Source organism: Eptatretus burgeri, chromosome 2 (assembly GCF_056783735.1).
Source record: "Eptatretus burgeri isolate ZD-2024b chromosome 2, Ebu_testis_v1, whole genome shotgun sequence".
Taxonomy (NCBI): domain Eukaryota; kingdom Metazoa; phylum Chordata; class Myxini; order Myxiniformes; family Myxinidae; genus Eptatretus; species Eptatretus burgeri.
The window spans coordinates 89,919,906-89,943,540 of NC_140962.1; the positions used below are offsets into that span (position 1 = coordinate 89,919,906).

Below are 23,635 nucleotides of genomic sequence, written 5' to 3' on the forward strand. Positions count from 1 at the left end.
TCGTCACACATGGTCGTCCAGAACGTGGACGGTCTCTGATTTTGCCACTTTGTTGATAACGTCTTCAGAATGACTGTATGGTGTTCTGATGAACACCAAAATACCTAGCCACAACGTTTTGTTACATTCCTGTCTCAAGCATGCCAATAGCATGTAGACGTTCATTTTCGGAAAGGCGTGGTATCACGTTTACGACGTTTAGACATCAATAAAAATGTTTCTCACAGCTGGGATGGTTTTCTGAATTGTGCTGCATTGCAATTTGCTCAGAACCACATGCAGCACGTCACGTGACTCAGAACTTCGTGCTAGGCAATTTGTGTGTGCGAGGTCCACATGTGTGTGCCGCTTTGTGTGTGCGGTTAATTTGCATACACGTGCAAGCTCCGGATATTCACGGGTAAACTGGGGAGCATGTCAAGGCATATGTTGACTGACCATTGCCAAGGTACATGTCAGTATCTTTCTGAGCAGTTTTTTTATGGAACTTTTTCCCATTAGCCTGTGTTGCCTCCTCGGTTATTTTGTTAAGTGTGCTGATGATTTTTTTCTGCACCACTCCTTCCCAATTCCATACCCGGGGCATTGCATGATGTCATCGCCGGGCGCCAAAAGAAGGGAGTACTCAGTTTTTACTCCGTTTGTTTGTTTGTTTTCTTGTTTGTCCGGGCGATATCTCAGCCATCCTTTGAGCTGGCAAGCTGATATTTGGAGACAACAGTGAAAATGTGATTTGGCTATAAAGAGTATTTTTGAATTACTGCTGAATCAATTTATCAATTCATTATTCATTTTTCAATGAACTACTAAATTTTCAAAAAGTTACAGATTTGGATGAAACCGTGGTGGTTTACGTATGCGATTGGCCCATTTATTAAGAAATTAATGATGTTAAGATTGTTATTTACCAGCAATTACCACCCGTCGCTTCGCCGGCAGCGATATTAATGGGGGGGGGGGAGAGACGAGCAGGGAGGGGAGAGGATGGAGGAAAGGGAAGAGAGGAGAGAGGACAGAGGGAAGGGAGGGGAGGGGATGGAGGGGAAGCTAAGAAAGGAGGGAGTGGGGAGAGCAACGCCTCACCAAGTGCTGCTATACACTGTGAGAGGGAGGGGTGCGAGGAGGGGTTGAGAGAGAGAGAGAGAGAGAGAGAGAGAGAGAGAGAGAGAGAGAGAGAGAGAGAGAGAGAGAGAGAGAGAGAGAGAGAGAGAGAGAGAGAGAGAGAGAGAGAGAGAGAGAGAGAGAGAGAGAGAGAGAGAGAGTTGGGGGTGGGGAGGACAAAAAAAACAGAGAGAAAGGTGAGGGATGGAGGTGGCATTAGCAAAGAGAATGATATGTTATGCATAAAGACTGAACACACAAACAAACAAAAAAACTCATGTCAGAACAGCTGTACACAATGACAACAAAGTTTGTAAAGTAATCCACTAACACATCTGCAAAAACTTTGATGTCCCAGTTCCAGATAATTTGTGGGAACATGAACCAAAGTAATCACTGAATACATGGAATAGAAGTACCTACCGCTCACGTACGAACTAATGATCCCATCGAGCATGAACATCAAAAACAAAGCATTGTGACCAGATATCTTACTAAGGCACAAAAACAGAGAATAAGGCATTGCTAACTGAGGTGTTAATACCAGTGATTTTGGACTAAACGATGCAGAAATCAAGAAAATGACCAAACACCAAGACCTCAAGAATGAAGTGAAAAGATCCTGGAAGCTGAAGAATGTCAAAGCTGTTCCAGTGATAGTTGGAGCTACAGGAATGATGACAAAACCTCAGAGATATTAAAAACCATCCCTGGGAATATTATTACAAACGAACTACATTTGGAAGCCGTCCTGGGCTCAGTAACGATCCTAAAGAGAGCCATCTGCACAAAACTTTGGGAACAGAAAACTTCACAGCTTGGTCCATGAATCGTGACCCCTTTGAGCCCACCCTGGGAGGACTCCATTCCACATTATGAAACCAGCATATGTACATATCAATCAACGACACACACACACACACACAACACACACACACACACACACACACACACACACACACTTTGAGACCTGGGGTGGGAGCACTTAAAACCCATGCTATCTTCCTGGCAAAGGTCTGCTTGCATGCATGCACACTCGTCCATGCAGCTACCTTTGCACCCCATCGGTCAGCTCACTCTGAATCTGATTCATACATGCCAGGCCACTCAATAGAGGGGGAGGGGTTGGCAGAGAGATAGAGGGGTGGAGAGAGAGGGAGGGAAGAGAAAGGGGAGGGGTCAGAGAGAGAGAGAGAGAGAGAGGTCAGTGTCGGAAAGAGGGAGAGGGGTCGTAGAGAGGGAGCTCGGATTGGGAGGGAGAAAGGTGACGGATTCCAGCAGATGGGATGTCCAGTATATCGTCCATCCGAGAGATGACACACAATGATGAAACACCCTGCCTGTGAAACATCATGATGACAGTTTATAGCTGGGTCACGATTTGAATCCTGCCTCCACAGATGGAGCATGCGTACCTCTGGGCTTTCCTGCCATGGTGTGGCAGTTCATTATTTAGTAACTGAAAAGTGTTTTTATTTTTTCTCTCATTGTGATCATATAATTGAGTTTGCCTTCCTTTAAATAGTTTTATAATTTTTTATTTGTATTTATCTCTGCCGAGGTGATGGGTCGTGAAATGGAAGACGTACAAAAAAAGGGAAAACATAGTGGAAATTAAAATTTCACATTTTCAGAGAGCCAGTCACCGCATGTTGCACTGCAGAACAACATGTGGCCAGCGCAGGCGAGTGACCCCTGAACTTTGTTCAAGTCGATCAATATACAGTGCGACGATTGTAGCGCGCTCGCCAACTGGCTTAAGCACTCCAACAAAACGGTTTATAAGAAACGGCTCACTTGTCACGTGATCAGCAATCATCAAACCCTCATATTTAATCAGACACTTCCCGGACACGCCCAAAATGTCAAATGTGCCTGAATTGGACAAAAGGACACTTTTCTCGGACTCACCACTGCTTGTGAGTTCGATTCTGCAGCATAAATTTTGTAATTTTCCTTGGTGTAAGAGATTCGCGTGGTGTTCGCATGTGCGGATATGTAATAAAACAACGAACGCTGACGTCTCTGGGCGTTTATAAGCATTTCAATGTACCCAGCGATTCGCATCTATGATGAACAGGCATTTGATAATACGAGTAAGGAAAGTGAAAAAAAACAACTTTATCGTTAAGAAATCATTGGGGCCTGCTCCAAGTCGAGGCATGGTTGAGCAGGCCAAAAAAAATGGCTGCTTCAGCACCCAGTGATGTTACCTAGGATATCCCCGAACACGCCATAGATAGCGAGGTGGCCGAGGATCGCCTGATGAAGGATATAATTAAATAAGACCGTTAATTATCTTCAAAAGGGGTGTTTTAATTAACCCAAACACCCAATTTTCACTCTTGTACTTCCTTGGTGTTTTCTTAGTATGCATGCAAAGTTTCAGACTGCTAGGTTTTATAGTTTTTGAGTTATTGAGGACACACTAACACACACACACTCGCACACACACATACACACACACACACACACACACACACACACACACACACACACACACACACACACACACACAATGACATTTATTAGTGCAGATGTTTTTTAATTATGCAATTACTAAAACAATCAATTATTGTACACCGCTCCCTCCCAATTCCGTCGCCATGTGCTGCACAGCGGCATCACCATGCGCCGAAGGCACCCCGTCAATGTCGCACGCTGATTGTAGGACCACAGGTGGACACAACAAGCAATCGAAAGAACGAACAAGAAAAGAAAAGAGGGAAGGAGACACAACAACTTGCATGTGAGAGGGTTGGTTTATGTTGGGTTTGTGGGGGGTCGAAAAACAAATCACAGGAAGGGATGCACAATGACCTGAGATGGTGGTGCACCACCTGCCCGACGCCTTGGAGGGAAGAGTGTAATTGATTTGCGACTCGTAGAAGCCACAGAACAGTTTATCATTGTTCAAAGTTGCTGAGTGATTGAAAATGAATGCAGTTACCTGAGAGTAGATGCATCCTTAAAGTATTTTGAGTAGAGTTAAATGGAGTCTGGCAAGTTCTTCATTCTTTCGCTGTTCTTTACTACCCACTGTCTTTTGCAATATTAGTGAACAAGTTGGGTTACTCAAGTCAAGATCAAACTAGTTTGATGGTTGTGGGGCAGAGCTTGGATGGAAAGACAATGTGAGGTCACTGAAGGTGCTGTTATTTCTTGATTTTAACATCAATTTTATTAAGAACTAGCATAACCCGCGCTCTGCGCGACATGTTGGGGTGGGTGTGTTTGAGAAAGGAACTGATGCAGAGTATCAGTAGTAATTTTACTTTAATGCAGTAAGTGGAATACGATTTCACTGTTTCAGAACCATTTTATTTACTTTTTTGTACCATGCACCTCATATGGTCTTTGAGATAATGTAAGCCGAATATCACGTTACTCGAGCGCAGAACAAAGTCGAAGATAGCGCGACACGAAACCACAAACTCGGAAATAATATACAAGATTGAAAGTTTTATTTATTTATTGTGATGTTGACATTCCACATGTGGAAATATTGTGTTACAGAAAACTTTTGGGACATTAGCTCAGGGGTTTGAAAAAAAAATATATATATATATATATATATATATATATATATATATATATATATATGTATATATGTACATACAGCATCGGTTATGTTAATATTGTCATAGTAAAGGCTGTCTGTGTGAATATTTTCCTGTTCATGTGCTTTTGTGTTTCTATGTTTGTTTCTTCTCTGATATTGTTCCCTGATAAGTTATCCTCTTCTGCACGTTTTCACCATTACTATCTTCCCAGTTTGCACAAGCTGCTTGTGTACTTGCTCATGCGGTTCCACAACTATTTCATCATAGCGTCTGTCCTCTTTTGTACGGTGTTTAACCAACGAGCATCTGTTAACAGTAGGTTGTGGACATTGAAAGTTTGACGGCATCTTTTGAAAAGATCAGAGAGCTTGGGGGGGGGGGGTTCGTGGTATCTCAGCTAAGTTTGAAATCCTTGCCTTCTGGTTGACAAGGACCGCCGTAGCTGACTTTAATAGTGTCAAACACAGACAAGTGTTCGAACAACAAGGGCTTACAGATAGCACCAGCTTCAAATCTGTGCATATAGCATAATTGATGATATTCGTTAAATGTATAAATATTGAATGAGAAGGCAAATGATGAATAAGGATGATTATTCCACAAACATCACAAAGCAGTGTTTCGTTTTCTGTGTGAGTTTGAACATCCGCGCGAAGTGCAAGTGAAATGAATGTTTTATCTTTTGGTTTGGACTGGGACAAAGCACCGTCACAGTACAAGCGCCGGTTATCTTTGTCGGTGAGAAAATGTCGTGAGATCAAATGTACTTCAATTCAAAGGAGACAAGTGACAAAAACATTATTGTTGAAGAGCAAATTAAAGAAATTTAATCACGGATTAGACCGAGTGGTTGCATTACCTTATCTCTTTGAACAAATGATCCATTCCCAGCAAAAAAACGACCACCGTGAGGTTCGTGACTTGCCTGCAGAGTTTGCCAATGAATTCGTTCTTTGGCAAGTGGTTATTATTGCACATTTTTAAGTGTGCATTTTGTGGTTATGGCTTGCTTACTTCGAAAACTTTTATCAGCATCACTGAGTACGTCTCCGGTTAAAATATGGAGGTTGACCAGTAATTAGGAGCAGCTTTGGTAGGAAAGTTTGGAAGGATGCATCAACGCCTCTGAGCTGTCTCGTCTGGGTTTGAATCCCGATCCAGCTCTGTCATCCCGACGTTTCACAAACAATGTGTGTGCCGTCCCTCGGATGGACGTTGAGCCTGGTGGCTCGTCTGCCGGTATTAGTTCGTGGATGTTAAAGATTCTATGGTGTCCTTTGCAAAGAGGGAGCGAACTATTGCCGGCACCATGGCCAAACTACAAGCTCCTGCACCTTAAGTCAAAACGTCAAGCCTGGCCAGCAGGTTCGCCAAACAAACGACACAAATACCTACCGCCACTCCCCCTACTAGGTTTGAACAATTTGGGGCCTTAAATAGATACAAAAAGATCAGTAAGCACGAGGTCTCGGATGAAACGAAGTAAATAAAGCATGGACAATTGTTTGGTTTAAAATGAGGTTATAAAATTTAGTGTCAACCACCGACTTACCAATCGACCCTCGTGAGGTTCAATGCAATTGCAAATGCAGGGTAGAGTGCAGAAATATTTCCAATTATGAAGCAGAAAGCACCTTTTTGTTGCAAAATATGTTGCATCACAGACATCAGAAGCAGAAAATGAGATCAGCCTAAATTGCGTTGCGGGTATCGACGACCTGAAGTTCACAGAGGAACTCGTACTTCAATCAGATACAGGAAAAAGACCTTGGTCGCACACTTCAACGTACATCACAAAACAACGAGAATTAATGGGACCTGATCATCTCATGATTCCAGCATCGAGAGGCATGGGCTCAGATGGGAACACCAATCACGTCAACAGTGTGCCTTGTGAGGCTCCATGTTCATTTGAATTGCATTCTTCACTGCGTTCATTTATCATTTGCGTTCTGTTGCGTCTTCACATTCAATGTAACATGGAGTCATTGGAAATCTGCAGCTTGACATGAACGAAAGGATCTTTTTTTCTTTCTACAAACTTTTAAAATGATTGATCATCCTTTATTTCTTGACCTATACAGTATGTTAGGTCACAGACTTACGAGTTAGCTCTGATCTTTGAAGTTATTACTTCCACCACTGAAGGTGAAGGAGGTTATGTTTTCCCCTCTTTCTGTCTGTCTTGTGTGTTAGTTGCAAAATCGAAGTCTTTTCAAGTATAATGGTGAGTTGATTTTGTTATTCTGTCTGTCTGTTTGTCTGTCTGTCTGTCTGTCTGTCTGTCTGCTTGTCACTTACAGGTCACAATTTTAAACCGATCTTCACGAAACTTCACCACATGGTAGAGTTTGACATAAGAAAGAAGCATATTGTTTTTGAGGTCAAAGGTCAAAAGGTCAACATAGGCCAAAGGTCAACAACTTAGGCCTTAGTTATTTTATAACTTGGTTTACGGATCCGCCGACAGTATATTTGCCGAAATGAAATATAAATATAAAACGCATTTTTAGCCTTTTATATTTATACATTTTCCGCCGAAGGTGCAAAAGTTTCAAAACCCGAAATGTAAACGTTGGCATTTATTTTTAAAATATAATTTCGTGCGCGCCCACTCTAAATGCCAAGTCCCCTTTAACCAAACTGCACAGTAGAACTGTGCAGTCGTCTTCGGTCATGGCGTCTGAGCAGTGGCCAGCGTGGTTCAGATTGACTGTGGTTTCTGGGGCAAAAGTGATTGTTAAGAAGTATGTCGGTGGTATAAATTCGAGTGACTGTATTGGTGATTTAATCACGCAACATCTTGACGACGAATATTCTGGCCGAACGATTGCATCAATTCAGTGCAGCAGCAGGGATAATTCACAGGCTATTCTCGATCGTGCCGATTTTGTTTCCATCGAAAGTTGTACACCGCTGTTCGTATTGAAAGATTTCGGTGCCAAGTACGTCAAAGTTTCCCTGCGAGATGCTGATATTCAGCCTTCAACGGACCAGAAATCAGCCTTTGATGTGCTCATGGGGATGGGGAGACGGTACGATCAGATGCCTGCTGAAAAATAAGAGCTGGTTATGGCTCTGATTGACCGTTTTGAGCGTGTTGACTCCTCGTAGACACCTTTTTGAAATCATATCCAGCACTATGCACTGGTGTGCAAGCACACATCTACGACTTGGACAGTAATTTTTATCTTGCCAAAACGAAGTTTTTGCAAGATATGTTAGTCAGCTTGTATGTTTTTTTTTTGTTTGTTTGTTTGTTTGTTTGTTTGTCTGTAATCACGTATAAAAAATTCTGCAGAGCACAGTTATCATCGGAAATTTTTGTAACTTCGCATATCAGAGGCCTATAGAGGTCCCTTTCAGTGCACAAAATTTTGAAGGTCAAGGTCAAAGGTCAAGGTCACTTTGGCGCAAATCAGGGGAGTCGACGAAACCCTTATTTTTTGAGTAATTTTGATCGGATCGTCTTCAAACTTCATGGGAATATAGTTCATGGTCTGGCGCTGAGCTGATTCATTTTTGGTGGCGATTGGCCTTGACCTTCATGGTTAGCGCCTGAGGTCAAACATATTTGACCCCAAGGTCAAATTTTCAAGTTTTAGGAACCATATCGTGCAGTACCTCAAATTGAACACCTCAATGAGTGCTTTCTAGATATGTCAAGCTTGAGACATGATGACGTCATTTGGTGACGTTATGAGGCAAAAGCATATTTTTCATGGTTACTCTGTAGAACGATTCTCATCGGTCTCTCGTAGGCAGATATTCCTCAAGGAGTCGCTCCTGGTGGATAGCAGCTCTGTTCACCTCAGTGTGACCTTAAAGAAGTCACACGTGGTCACCTTTTGGCAAGATACGGGTCACCCTGCAGGTGACATTGGTTTATCTCAGCATTGTTTCCATTTGTTTGATGATTCAACAGGTTTCTATAAGAAAAACATGCCAGACTATATTGTAAAAACAAGTTTTAATCCTTCTTTATTGTTTTTCACATCAGATGATACAGTGAACATGGGCATCCTGCATTTGAATGGTCTTCCATCTTCAATGTTTTCTTAGATCCTCCTGATCTGGGATTTATATTTATTTCTCCCCACCCCCACCTCCCCCCACCTTCCCTTGTCTTTTCCATGGACATCCAAAAAAAAATCATTAAAATTTATAATTTCTAAAAATTGAAATTATATTTATATTTATATTTCGACCGACCGATCTTACATTTTAGCTGAAGAACTGCGTAAACCAAGTTATAAAATAACTAAGGCCTTAGGTGAGATATCTAAATTCCTCAATTTTTATCTGATTAACTTGAAATTTGAAGAGGATTTATATTTCATGTCAATGAATTCAACCAGCCAATTATTTTGAGGTCGAAATAGACCAAAAGGTCAGCATAGACCCAAGGTCATCAACTAAGGGGTTATTTCTAAAATCCTCAATTCTCATCCGATTGACATGAAATTTGAAGAGGATTTCTATTTCTGGTCACTGAATTTAACCACCAATTATTTTTGAGATCAACATTGGCCAAAAGGACAACATGGGCCGAATTTCTAAAATTGTCAATTTTCATCCGAGTGATTTGAAATTTGAAGAGGAGTTGCATATTTGGTAAATTAATTTTACCGCCAATTATTTTAAAGGTCAAATTTGTTTTGTGGATTTTGCAAGTGTCGTGCTCTGCATGACGTCTTCTTCTTGTTTGTTTGTTTGTTTGTCTGTTTGGTTGTTTCTGTGCAGGATATCTCAAAAAGTTGTGAATGGATCCACATGAAATTTGGTGGACAGCTTCGGTGTATGACAAGAAAGAACTGATTCGTTGTTGGTGAAAATCCGGATCTGGATCAGGGTACGAGAATTTTTTAAGTGATTCTTCACCCTTGAGAGATAGGGCCAAAAACGATATATTGCATGATATTTCAAAAATGTATTGGGCCTGATATGTTCTCCTGGATCAGGCATTACGTGGCGGAAGTACATGCTCCACTGAGTGCCCTTCTCCTTCTTTATGTTGAAGCTATTCCAAGATCCTCAGAGCCTGGGTCACCTGATTAAAATATACATATTGTTGCAGACCCGGGGTCGGGGGCGAGGAAGACCACGAGAGGTGAGCTACCTTGGGTTCCCACCGGACTCTCCGGAATCACAGGCCACCACACACGAATAACTTTGTGATGCAGCGGGTCACAAATCGACCTTGAATGCCAATAACTCGACCACGTGACTTAGGGTCCTCTGTCTGATACCGTTTACCTAAAGGTCACATAGTTTAATTACCGGGGAACACGCCCTCTGTATGTCTTGCTCAAAGCAGATCACCTTAACAGATCAGATGCAGCTGAGTGTAACTGCCAAGAACATACAGTACGAACCATTCCGGACTAATGAAGGAAAAGATGAAAAGGAGCTGGGAACATCTCTACACAAGCATTTATTTACAATGGGGAGGAAAAGTATGTGGCACAGTGAATTGGGTTTATTGGTATGTACAGCAAAGGATAGCAAGGAATTTGTGGGGTGTGGCAAAAGGCAAGCAATATTACAAAAGAGGACACAGAGCAGGCTTATCCTGTTGGAACTTCTACAATCTTAACTTAAAGTAGGACAGGCACCATCACATACAAACACACAAATCTGATGAAGATTAGATATAGCCAGCCCAGAGAGAAAAAGAGAAGATGAGGATAAACGGCCTCATAATACCTGGCATTATCGGCAGACCAACGCAACCCTGTATGCCTAGTGAGAGGTAGGAGAGAGGAATACTGGTGTCTAAGGTTTGAGAGTGAGAGGTGTGGTGTAGTGCAATATGGGGGGTGCAGTGTCATGCCAGAGGAAAATGGGATTGAGAGTCAGTAATGATGCTCTTTTGTGCGTCCAAAGGAGACTGGATAAAGGGATGGAAAGAGAAAGAGAGAAGATCCATGAGGCAAAATATCTTTAACCTAGTCGTGTATAGGTCTGTTAGTGTAACATGTACCTCCATGGGACGCTCTGCCGAGTGTTCCCACCTCGAGATGTGGCACGTTATCTCCTGCTTCGTCACTTTGCCGGGGCTCATGGCAACGTGCGCTCCGCATTGGTCCTCAAGAAGGAGCACGTCCCACAGTCGCACACCAACAGCAAGCGGAGAGCTAGCGAAGGGGAGAGACAGTGAAGAGCAGCCAATGAAGTGCCAAAAGGAGCAGAGAAGAACGGAGCAAAGAAGAGAGCGAGCAGCTCCACGTTCCGCCTTCTCTAAGCCCCAGGCGAAGGGTGGGGTGACGACCCGAAAGCAACGTGCTGTGACCCAAATCCTGCTTCTCTATTGGGCGACAGTGGCCCTAGGCGACAGGGCGACATGCCCTGCCAGGCTCCCAGGGCCGGAAACAGTCTCATTCACCTATCCAGCTCGACACGGCCTGGAGCTTCAAACTCAACATAGGGTATGAGCCGACACCTTGGCTCTGAACGTGCTCCGAGTGCTGTCTGAATGCTGAATAGCAATGCACACCCACCACCCAGGGGCCCTCTCTCATGACCCAAAATGCACACCCGGGCCACGCACCAAACTCCCAGATTGCCCTTCCCATGACCCCTTCTCACCGCCCTTGTCTAGCCATGTTCTGGCGACTGGACGAGGGTCGTATCAATCTCGTGTACTCACCCGGGACATCCCGGGCAAGATGCATTCGAGCTATTAACATCCGTTGCTCGACCCCGTATCACACAATCCGAGGACAGCCTGAGTCATGCAGCACTCCTCTGTATAGTGGCGAATTGCAGTAATGCAGAGGTAAGAAGGGGAGCAGAGATATTTTTCCCATGTGCAGGAGGTGTTTGTGGTTGAAGTGGTGAGGATTGGTGAGCGAGGGGGTGAAGCAAGTTGGGATGCTGGTTATTACGGACCTCACTGCCAAGTTATTAAAAATACCTCACTGCCATGTTATTAAAAATACCCCAACACCATGTTAAGAAAAAATACCTCACCACCATGTTATTAAAAATACCTCAATGCCATGTTATTAAAAATATCCCAACACCATGTTAAGAAAAATACCTCACCACCATGTTATTAAACATACCTCACTGCCATGTTATTAAAAATACCCCAACACCATGTTAAGAAAAAATACCTCACCACCATGTTATTAAAAATACCTCAATGCCGTGTTGTTAAAATACCTCACCCCCATGTTAATAAAAATTTCTCATGACCATGTTATTAAAAATACCTCACTGCCGTGTTATTAAAAACACCTCACTGCCATGTTATTAAAAATACCTTACTGCCATGTTATTAAAAATACCTCACTGCCATGTTATTAAAAATACCTCACTGCCGTGTTATTAAAAACACCTCAATGCCATGTTATTAAATAATACCTCAATGCCATGTTGTTTAAAACACCTCACCGCTATGTTCATAAAAATTCCTCACTGCCATGTTATTAAACATACCTCACTGCAAAGTTATTGAAAATACCTCACTGCCATGTTATAAAAAATACTTCAATGCCATGTTATTTAAAACACCTCACCACCATGTTAAGAAAAAATACCTCACCACCATGTTATTAAAAATACCTCAATGCCATGTTGTTTAAACCACCTCACTGCCATGTTAATAAATAATACCTCAATGCCATGTTGTTTAAAACACCTCACCGCTATGTTATTGAAAATACCTCACTGCCATGTTATAAAAAATACTTCAATGCCGTGTTATTTAAAACACCTCACCACCATGTTAAGAAAAAATACCTCACCACCATGTTATTAAAAATACCTCAATGCCATGTTGTTTAAATCACCTCGCTGCCATGTTATTAAAAATTCCTCACTGCCATGTTATAGAAAATACCTCACTGCGATGTTATGAAAAATACCTTTCTGCGATGTTATGAAAAATACCTCACTGTGATGTTATTAAAATACCTCAATGCCGTGTTATTTAAAACACCTCACCACCAAATTAATAAAAATACCTCACCACCATGTTACGAAATGGACCTCACTGCCAAGTTATTAAAAATACCTGACTGCCATGTTATTAAAAATACCTCACTGCCATGTTATTTAAAATACCCCCAACACCATGTTAAGAAAAAGTACCTCAACACCATGTTATTAAAAAATACCTCAATGCCGTGCTGTTAAAATACCTCACCGCCATGTTAATAAAAATTTCTCACGACCATGTTATTAAAAATACCTCATTGCCATGTTATTAAAAATACCTCACTGCCATGTTATTAAATAATAACTCAATGCCATGTTGTTTAAAACACCTCACCGCTATATTAATAAAAATTCCTCACTGCCATGTTATTAAACATACCTCACTGCAAAGTTAATGAAAATACCTCACTGCCATGTTATAAAAAATACCTCATTGCCATGTTATTAAAAATACCTCACTGCCATGTTATTAAATAATAACTCAATGCCATGTTGTTTAAAACACCTCACCGCTATATTAATGAAAATTCCTCACTGCCATGTTATTTAAAACACCTTTCCACCATGTTATTAAAAATACCTCACTGCCATGTTATTTAAAACTCCTTACCACCATGTTGTTAAAAATACCTCATCGTCATGTTATGAACAATACCTCAGTGCCATGTTATTAAAAATACCTCAGTGCCATGTTATTAAAAAAACCTCACTGCCATGTTATTTAAAACACTTCAACACCATGTTATTAAAAATTCCTCACTGCCATGTTATTAAAAAATACCTCACTGCCATGTTATTAAAACACCTCACTGCCATGTCATTAAAAACACCTCACTGCCATGTTCTTTAAAACACCTCACCACCATATTAAGAAAAAATACCTCACCACAATGTTATGAAAAACACCTCAATGCCATGTTGTTTAAAACACCTCACTGCCATGTTAATAAAAATTCCTCACTGCGATGTTATTAAAAATACTTCACTGCCGAGTTATTTAAAACACCTAACCACCATGTTGTTAAAAATACCTCACCGTCATGTTATGAAAAATACCTCAGTGGCATATTATTAAAAAAATACCTCAGTGCCATGTTATTAAAAAAATACCTCAGTGCCATGTTATTAAAAATACCTCACTGCCATGTTATTAAAAATACTTCACTGCCGTGTTATTAAAAATTCCTCACTGCAATGTTATTAAAAATACTTCACCATCAAATTAGTACAAATACCTCACTGCCAAGTTTTTAAAAATACCTCACTGCCATGTCCTTAGAAATACTTCACTGCTGTGTTATGAAAAACACCTCACTGCCATGTTATTAAAAATTACTCACTGCCATGTTATTAAAAATTCCTCACTGCAATGTTATTAAAAATATTTCACCATCAAATTAGTACAAATACCTCACTGCCAAGTTTTTAAAAATATCTCACTGCCATGTCTTTAGAAATACTTCACTGCTGTGTTATTAAAAACACCTCACTGCCATGTTTTTAAAAATTACTCACTGCTATGTTATTAAAAATTCCTCACTGCCATGTTATTAAAAATACTTCACCGTCAAATTAGTAAAAATACCTCGCCAAGTTTTTAAAAAATACCTCACTGCCATATCATTAAATATACCTCACTGCCATGTTATGAAAAATACCTTACTGCTATGTTATGAAAAAAACTTCACCACCAAATTATTTTAAAAACTTACAGCCATGTTATGAAAAATACCTCAACACCCCGCTATTAAAAACACCTCACTGCAACATTAGTAAAAACAACTCACTGCCATGTTATTAAAAACACCTCACCACTATGTGATTAAAAACACCTCACCACCATTTGATTTAAAAAACGTCACTGCCATGTTATTAAAAACACCTCACGGCCACGTTATAAAAAACATTTCAATGCCATGTTATTTAAAACACCTCAGTGCCACTTTATTAAAAACACCTCAGTGCCACGTTATTTAAAACATCTCCCGGCCACTTTATTGAAAACACCTCAGTGCCACGTTATTAAAACACCTCAGTGCCACGTTATTTAAAACACCTCACGGCCACTTTATTAAAATCACCTCACCCCCACGTGATTTTTAAAAAACCTCATCACCACGTTATTAAAAACACCTCACCGCAACGTTATTTAAAAACCTCAATATCACGTTATTAAAAACACCTCACCGCCATGTTATTAAAAACACCTCACGGCCACGCTATTGAAAACATCTCAATGCCATGTTATTTAAAACAGCTCAGTCCCACGTTATTTAAAACACCTCACCCCCACGTGACTAAAAACACCTCACCGCCATTTGATTTAAAAAACGTCACTGCCATGTTATTAAAAACACCTCACGGCCACGTTATAAAAAACATCTCACTGCCGTGTTATTAAAAACACCTCAGTTCCACGGTATTTAAAACACCTCACCCCCACGTGACAAAAACACCTCACCGCCATGTGATTAAAAAAACGTCACTGCCATGTTATTAAAAACACCTCACGGCCATGCCATTAAAAACATCTCAATGCCATGTTATTTAAAACACCTCACCCCCACGTGACTAAAAACACCTCACCGCCATTTGATTTAAAAAACGTCACTGCCATGTTATTAAAAACACCTCACGGCCACGCTATTGAAAACATCTCAATGCCATGTTATTTAAAACAGCTCAGTCCCACGTTATTTAAAATACCTCACCCCCACGTGACTAAAAACACCTCACCGCCATTTGATTTAAAAAACGTCACTGCCATGTTATTAAAAACACCTCACGGCCACGTTATAAAAAACATCTCACTGCCGTGTTATTAAAAACACCTCAGTTCCACGGTATTTAAAACACCTCACCCCCACGTGACAAAAAACACCTCACCGCCATGTGATTAAAAAAACGTCACTGCCATGTTATTAAAAACACCTCACGGCCATGCCATTAAAAACATCTCAATGCCATGTTATTTAAAACACCTCAGTGCAACGTTATTTAAAACACCTCACTGCCACTTTATTAAAAACACCTCAGTGCCACGTTATTAAAAACACCTCACCCCACGTGATTTTTTAAAAACCTCATCACCACGTTATTAAAAACACCTCACCACCACGTTATTTAAAAAACCTCAATATCACATTATTAAAAACACCTCACCGCCATGTTATTAAAAACATCTCACTGCCATGTTATTAAAAACACCTCACCCACATGTTATTAGAAACATCTCACTGCCATGTCATTAAAAACACCTCACCGCCATGTTATTAAAACACCTCACCGCCATGTTATTAAGAATACCTTACTGCCATGTTATGAAAAACACTTCACCGCCAACTTAAGAATACCTCACCACCAAATTATTAAGAACACCTCACCACCACATTATTAAAAATACCTCACCACCACGTTATTAAAAACACCTCACTGTCACGTTATTAAAAACACTTCAGAGCCACGTTATTAAAAACAATTCACCGCCAGGTTATTAAAAATACCTCACCACCACGTTATTAAAAATACCTCACCACCACATTATTAAAAATACCTCACCACCATGTTTTTAAAAACACCTCTGTCACATTATTAAAAACACCTCACTGTCACGTTATTAAAAACACCTCACCGCCCCATTATTAAAAACAACCTCATCACCATGTCATTAAAAACACCTCACCACCACATTATTAAAAATACCTCACCACCACGTTAATAAAAACACCTCACCGCCACGTTATTAAAAACATCTCAGTGCCACGTTATTAAAAACACCTCACGGCCACTTTATTAAAAACACCTCAGTGCCACGTTATTTAAAACACCTCATGGCCACTTTATTAAAAAACCTCACCCTCACGTGATTTTTAAAAGACCTCATCACCACGTTATTAAAAACACCTCACCGTCACGTGATTTAAAAAACCTCAATATCACGTTATTAAAAACACCTCACCGCCATGTTATTAAAAACACCTCACGGCCACGCTATTGAAAACATCTCAATGCCATGTTATTTAAAACACCGCACGGCCACGTTATAAAAAACATCTCACAGCCGTGTTATTAAAAACACCTCAGTTCCATGGTATTTAAAACACCTCACCCCCACGTGACTAAAAACACCTCACCGCCATGTCATTAAAAAAACGTCACTGCCATGTTATTAAAAACATCTCAATACCATGTTATTTAAAACACCTCAGTGCCACGTTATTTAAAACACCTCAGTGCCACGTTATTAAAAACACCTCACGGCCACTTTATTAAAAACACCTCACGGCCACTTTATTAAAAACACCTCAGTGCCACGTTATTAAAAACACCTCATGGCCACTTTATTAAAAACACCTCAGTGCCACGTTATTAAAACACCTCAGTTCCACGTTATTTAAAACACCTCACGGCCACTTTATTAAAAACACCAAACCCCCAAGTGATTTTTTAAAAACCTCATCACCACGTTATTAAAAACACCTCACCACCACGTTATTTAAAAACCTCAATATCACATTATTAAAAACACCTTACCACCATGTTATTAAAAACATCTCACTGCTATGTTATTAAAAACACCTCACTGCCATGTTATGAGAAACATCTCACCACCACGTTATTAAAAACACCTTACTGCCACGTTATTAAAAACAACCTCACCGCCATGTCATTAAAAATACCTCACCACCACATTTTAAAAAATACCTCACCACCACGTTATTAAAAACATCTCACTGCCATGTTTTTAAAAACACCTCACCGCCATGTTATTAGAAACATCTCACTGCCATGTCATTAAAAACACATCACCGCCATGTTATTAGAAACATCTCACTGCCATGTCATTAAATACACCTCACCGCCATGTTATTAAAACACCTCACCGCCATGTTATTAAAAATACCTTACTGCCATGTTATGAAAAACACTTCACCACCAACTTAAGAATACCTCACCATCACATTATTACATTATTAAGAACAGCTCACACCACATTATTAAAAATACCTCACCACCACATTATTAAAAACACCTCACTGTCACGTTATTAAAAACACTTCACCGCCAGGTTATTAAAAATACCTCACCACCACGCTATTAAAAATACCTCACCACCACATTTTTAAAAATACCTCACCACCATGTTATGAAAAACACCTCACTGTCAGGTCAGGTCAGGTATGGGAGCATGTGCCAGAACAGCGCGTCGCTGCGTCCACTTTCCGCCGGTACTCCAGGGGCCTCCGTCTGGCCATCCCCCAGGCAGATGCCAGGCCCATCCCCATCTCCTTGAGATGATGGTCAACCTGCTGCAACCACGAGGAATGTGGTCGGCCCACTGGCCTCCTCCACTCATGAGACTCCTCGCTGAGAGAATCTGGTGAGCAGGATCAGCGTCAGGAAAACGAGCCACATGTCCATACAGTCGCAACTGACGCTCACGGACTATGCAGGTAACAAATCTCATCCGAGTCTCTCTCAGCAACCGCTCGTTGGACACAAAATCCGACCAGCGATAGCCAAGGATTCTCCGAAGAGACCTGGTACCAAAGGAATTAAGTCTCCGTCTCAGATCCTTGGTCAGAGTCCAAGTCTCGCATCCATAGAGCAAGACTGGAAGTACCAAGGACGTGAAGACTCGGACTTTCGTCCTCCCGCACAGGTACCGGCAGCGCCACACCCCATGATCCAGGGAATCCATGACTCCCCAGGCCCGACCCAAACGTCGATTGACCTCTGACTCACAGCCAGCAGAGACATGAATATCACTGCAAAGGTAAGTGAATCTCTCCACGACCTCAACATCCTCACCACAAACAGACACAGACAGGACAGCAGCATCCAAGATGTCACCGAAAGCCTGGATCTTAGTTTTGACCCAAGAAACCCGTAATCCCAGCGGCTCCGACTCCTCTTTCAGCACCTCGAGGGCCCCCAAAAGGATGTCTAAAGTCTCTGCAAAGATGACTGCATTATCTACAAAATCAAGGTCCGAGATCTTGACATTCCCAGATGATGCACCGCAGCTTGATCTCTCCGACATCCTCCCTAAAATCCAGTCCATACAAGTGCTGATAAGTGTGGGGGCCAGTACACACCCCTGACGAACTCCAGTAACAACTGGAAATAAGTCAGAGATGGTACCACCACACTTCACAGCACTCTCAGTACCAGAGTCGATTTCAGACATCAGATCGATGAGTTTTGGTGGCACCCCACGAAGACCAAGATTCCTCCAGAGGACATCCCGATTCACTGAATTGAACGCTTTACAGAGATCAACATAGGCTGCAAGCAGCCCCTGCCGAAACTCTCGACTGCGTTCGGTGAGGACACGAAGGGCAAGGATACGGTCAATCGTTGACCTCTTTGGTGTAAAGCCTGACTGCTCTGGACGCTGGTGCTCAAGCAGATGGTGGCGTACCCTATCAAGAATTATCCGAGCAAAGACCTTGCCGGGCACTGAGAGCAGCGTCACCCCTCGGTAGTTGTTGCAGTCTTGGCGATCACCCTTCCCTTTCCAGAGAGGGACAACAAGGCCCCTCTTCCAGTCAGTTGGGATGATGCCTGTGTTCCAGGCAGAGCACAAAACTGCATGCAACGACACGAGTGCAGCATTTCCACCAGCCTTGAGAAGTTCAGCATGGATGCCACAGATCCCTGGAGCTTTTCCCCGTTTCAACTGATTCACCGCAGCCCGTGTTTCCACAAGCGAAGGTGGACCACAGTTGATTTGAGGGTCAGCAACAGGGATTGTAACACCCTTGACGTCCAACTCGACAGCTGGGGGATCAGCCTGGTACAACCGCTCAAACTAACCGGCCCAGCAGGCCTTCACTTCAGACTCCTCGTAATCCCAGCGGGATTACTGTCACTGTCACGTTATTAAAAACACCTCACTGTCACGTTATTAAAAACACCTCACTGTCACGTTATTAAAAACACCTCACCACCATGTTATTAAAAATACCTCACCACCATGTTATTAAAAATACCTCACCACCATGTTATTAAAAATACCTCACTGTCACGTTATTAAAAACACCTCACTGTCACGTTATTAAAAACACCTCACCACCATGTTATTAAAAATACCTCACCACCATGTTATTAAAAACACCTCACCGCCATGTTATTAAAAACACCTCACGGCCACGCTATTGAAAACATCTCAATGCCATGTTATTTAAAACAGCTCAGTCCCACGTTATTTAAAACACCTCACCCCCACGTGACTAAAAACACCTCACCGCCATTTGATTTAAAAAACGTCACTGCCATGTTATTAAAAACACCTCACGGCCACGTTATAAAAAACATCTCACTGCCGTGTTATTAAAAACACCTCAGTTCCACGGTATTTAAAACACCTCACCCCCACGTGACAAAAACACCTGACCGCCATGTGATTAAAAAAACGTCACTGCCATGTTATTAAAAACACCTCACGGCCATGCCATTAAAAACATCTCAATGCCATGTTATTTAAAACACCTCACCCCCACGTGACTAAAAACACCTCACCGCCATTTGATTTAAAAAACGTCACTGCCATGTTATTAAAAACACCTCACGGCCACGCTATTGAAAACATCTCAATGCCATGTTATTTAAAACAGCTCAGTCCCACGTTATTTAAAATACCTCACCCCCACGTGACTAAAAACACCTCACCGCCATTTGATTTAAAAAACGTCACTGCCATGTTATTAAAAACACCTCACGGCCACGTTATAAAAAACATCTCACTGCCGTGTTATTAAAAACACCTCAGTTCCACGGTATTTAAAACACCTCACCCCCACGTGACAAAAACACCTCACCGCCATGTGATTAAAAAAACGTCACTGCCATGTTATTAAAAACACCTCACGGCCATGCCATTAAAAACATCTCAATGCCATGTTATTTAAAACACCTCAGTGCAACGTTATTTAAAACACCTCACTGCCACTTTATTAAAAACACCTCAGTGCCACGTTATTAAAAACACCTCACCCCACGTGATTTTTTAAAAACCTCATCACCACGTTATTAAAAACACCTCACCACCACGTTATTTAAAAAACCTCAATATCACATTATTAAAAACACCTCACCGCCATGTTATTAAAAACATCTCACTGCCATGTTATTAAAAACACCTCACCCACATGTTATTAGAAACATCTCACTGCCATGTCATTAAAAACACCTCACCGCCATGTTATTAAAACACCTCACCGCCATGTTATTAAGAATACCTTACTGCCATGTTATGAAAAACACTTCACCGCCAACTTAAGAATACCTCACCACCAAATTATTAAGAACACCTCACCACCACATTATTAAAAATACCTCACCACCACGTTATTAAAAACACCTCACTGTCACGTTATTAAAAACACTTCAGAGCCACGTTATTAAAAACAATTCACCGCCAGGTTATTAAAAATACCTCACCACCACGTTATTAAAAATACCTCACCACCACATTATTAAAAATACCTCACCACCATGTTTTTAAAAACACCTCTGTCACGTTATTAAAAACACCTCACTGTCACGTTATTAAAAACACCTCACCGCCCCATTATTAAAAACAACCTCATCACCATGTCATTAAAAACACCTCACCACCACATTATTAAAAATACCTCACCACCACGTTAATAAAAACACCTCACCGCCACGTTATTAAAAACATCTCAGTGCCACGTTATTAAAAACACCTCACGGCCACTTTATTAAAAACACCTCAGTGCCACGTTATTTAAAACACCTCATGGCCACTTTATTAAAAAACCTCACCCTCACGTGATTTTTAAAAGACCTCATCACCACGTTATTAAAAACACCTCACCGTCACGTGATTTAAAACCTCAATATCACGTTATTAAAAACACCTCACCGCCATGTTATTAAAAACACCTCACGGCCACGCTATTGAAAACATCTCAATGCCATGTTATTTAAAACACCGCACGGCCACGTTATAAAAAACATCTCACAGCCGTGTTATTAAAAACACCTCAGTTCCATGGTATTTAAAACACCTCACCCCCACGTGACTAAAAACACCTCACCGCCATGTCATTAAAAAAACGTCACTGCCATGTTATTAAAAACATCTCAATACCATGTTATTTAAAACACCTCAGTGCCACGTTATTTAAAACACCTCAGTGCCACGTTATTAAAAACACCTCACGGCCACTTTATTAAAAACACCTCACGGCCACTTTATTAAAAACACCTCAGTGCCACGTTATTAAAAACACCTCATGGCCACTTTATTAAAAACACCTCAGTGCCACGTTATTAAAACACCTCAGTTCCACGTTATTTAAAACACCTCACGGCCACTTTATTAAAAACACCAAACCCCCAAGTGATTTTTTAAAAACCTCATCACCACGTTATTAAAAACACCTCACCACCACGTTATTTAAAAACCTCAATATCACATTATTAAAAACACCTTACCACCATGTTATTAAAAACATCTCACTGCTATGTTATTAAAAACACCTCACCGCCATGTTATGAGAAACATCTCACCACCACGTTATTAAAAACACCTTACTGCCACGTTATTAAAAACAACCTCACCGCCATGTCATTAAAAATACCTCACCACCACATTTTAAAAAATACCTCACCACCACGTTATTAAAAACATCTCACTGCCATGTTTTTAAAAACACCTCACCGCCATGTTATTAGAAACATCTCACTGCCATGTCATTAAAAACACATCACCGCCATGTTATTAGAAACATCTCACTGCCATGTCATTAAATACACCTCACCGCCATGTTATTAAAACACCTCACCGCCATGTTATTAAAAATACCTTACTGCCATGTTATGAAAAACACTTCACCACCAACTTAAGAATACCTCACCATCACATTATTACATTATTAAGAACAGCTCACACCACATTATTAAAAATACCTCACCACCACATTATTAAAAACACCTCACTGTCACGTTATTAAAAACACTTCACCGCCAGGTTATTAAAAATACCTCACCACCACGCTATTAAAAATACCTCACCACCACATTTTTAAAAATACCTCACCACCATGTTATGAAAAACACCTCACTGTCAGGTCAGGTCAGGTATGGGAGCATGTGCCAGAACAGCGCGTCGCTGCGTCCACTTTCCGCCGGTACTCCAGGGGCCTCCGTCTGGCCATCCCCCAGGCAGATGCCAGGCCCATCCCCATCTCCTTGAGATGATGGTCAACCTGCTGCAACCACGAGGAATGTGGTCGGCCCACTGGCCTCCTCCACTCATGAGACTCCCTCGCTGAGAGAATCTGGTGAGCAGGATCAGCGTCAGGAAAACGAGCCACATGTCCATACAGTCGCAACTGACGCTCACGGACTATGCAGGTAACAAATCTCATCCGAGTCTCTCTCAGCAACCGCTCGTTGGACACAAAATCCGACCAGCGATAGCCAAGGATTCTCCGAAGAGACCTGGTACCAAAGGAATTAAGTCTCCGTCTCAGATCCTTGGTCAGAGTCCAAGTCTCGCATCCATAGAGCAAGACTGGAAGTACCATGGACGTGAAGACTCGGACTTTCGTCCTCCCGCACAGGTACCGGCAGCGCCACACCCCATGATCCAGGGAATCCATGACTCCCCAGGCCCGACCCAAACGTCGATTGACCTCTGACTCACAGCCAGCAGAGACATGAATATCACTGCAAAGGTAAGTGAATCTCTCCACGACCTCAACATCCTCACCACAAACAGACACAGACAGGACAGCAGCATCCAAGATGTCACCGAAAGCCTGGATCTTAGTTTTGACCCAAGAAACCCGTAATCCCAGCGGCTCCGACTCCTCTTTCAGCACCTCGAGGGCCCCCAAAAGGATGTCTAAAGTCTCTGCAAAGATGACTGCATTATCTACAAAATCAAGGTCCGAGATCTTGACATTCCCAGATGATGCACCGCAGCTTGATCTCTCCGACATCCTCCCTAAAATCCAGTCCATACAAGTGCTGATAAGTGTGGGGGCCAG

The 23,635-nt window shown here is 41.6% G+C and overlaps 1 protein-coding gene across 33 annotated transcripts in view; it reads left to right on the forward strand.

The window, feature by feature from the left end:
- The window catches only part of LOC147032534 (uncharacterized), a 166,928-nt gene that overhangs the window by 101,795 nt on the left and 41,498 nt on the right, over nt 1–23,635 (forward strand). For 2 of the 33 annotated variants that reach the window (XR_015055214.1, XR_015055212.1), the window contains one exon: nt 3,721–3,850. The exons of 27 other annotated variants lie outside the window; for them this stretch is intronic. The gene's annotated coding sequence lies outside the window, so the exon portion shown is untranslated. 4 more of the 33 variants (XR_015055219.1, XR_015055216.1, XR_015055217.1 and 1 more) reach the window with 4 other exon arrangements.